Genomic DNA, 938 nt, shown 5'->3' on the forward strand with positions numbered 1-938 from the left:
GAAAGGACTCTGATGAAGAAGCTAAGAGAAGCTAAAGCACAACAATCTAGAGAAAACCTTACAGAGAATCTCGAAAAAGAAAGAGACATGGCCGAACCCAACAACAATGTAAGGAAGATGCTTGGTGACTTTACTGCACCAAATTCTAACTTACATGGAAGAAGCATCTCAATCCCTACCATTGGAGTAAACAATTTTGAGCTAAAGCCTCAATTAGTTTCTCTGATGCAATAGAATTGCAAGTTTCATGAACTTCCATCAGAAGATCCTTTTCAGTTCTTAACTGAATTCTTGCAGATCTATGATACTGTTAAGACCAATGGGGATGATCCCGATGTCTACAGGCTTATGCTTTTCCCTTTTGCTGTAAGAGACAGAGCTAGAATATGGTTGGACTATCAACCTAAAGATAGCCTAAACTCTAGGGATAAGCTGGTCACGGCCTTCTTGGCCAAGTTCTTTCCTCCTCAAAAGCTGAGCAAGCTTAGAGTGGATGTTCAAACCTTCAGATAAAAAGATGGTGAATCCCTCTATGAAGCTTGGGAAAGATACAAGCAACTGACCAAAAAGTGTCCTTCTAACATGCTTTCAGAATGGACCATCCTGGATATATTCTATGATGGTCTGTCTAAATTGTCTAAGATGTCATTGGACCATTCTGCAGGTGGATCTATTCACCTGAAAAAAAATGCCTACAGAAGCTCAGCAACTCATTGACATGGTTGCAAATAACCAGTTCATGTACACTTCTGAAACGAATCCTGTGAATAATGGGACGCATCAGAGGAAGGAAGTTCTTGAAATTGATGCTCTGAATGCCATATTGGCCTAGAACAAAATGTTAACTCAGCAAGTCAACATGATTTTTCAGAGTCTGAATGGATTGCAAAATGCATCCAACAGTACTAAAGAGGCATCTTCTGAAGAAGAAGCCTATG

At 39.9% G+C, this 938-nt stretch overlaps 1 non-coding gene across 1 annotated transcript; it reads right to left on the bottom strand.

The window, feature by feature from the left end:
- Positions 1–480: 480 nt before the first annotated feature.
- LOC130938495 (small nucleolar RNA R71) lies at positions 481–588 on the bottom strand. The gene has a single exon (XR_009069658.1). It is a non-coding gene; the product is annotated as a small nucleolar RNA R71 (small nucleolar RNA).
- Positions 589–938: the final 350 nt, after the last annotated feature.

Source organism: Arachis stenosperma, chromosome 6 (assembly GCF_014773155.1).
Source record: "Arachis stenosperma cultivar V10309 chromosome 6, arast.V10309.gnm1.PFL2, whole genome shotgun sequence".
NCBI lineage: Eukaryota > Viridiplantae > Streptophyta > Magnoliopsida > Fabales > Fabaceae > Arachis > Arachis stenosperma.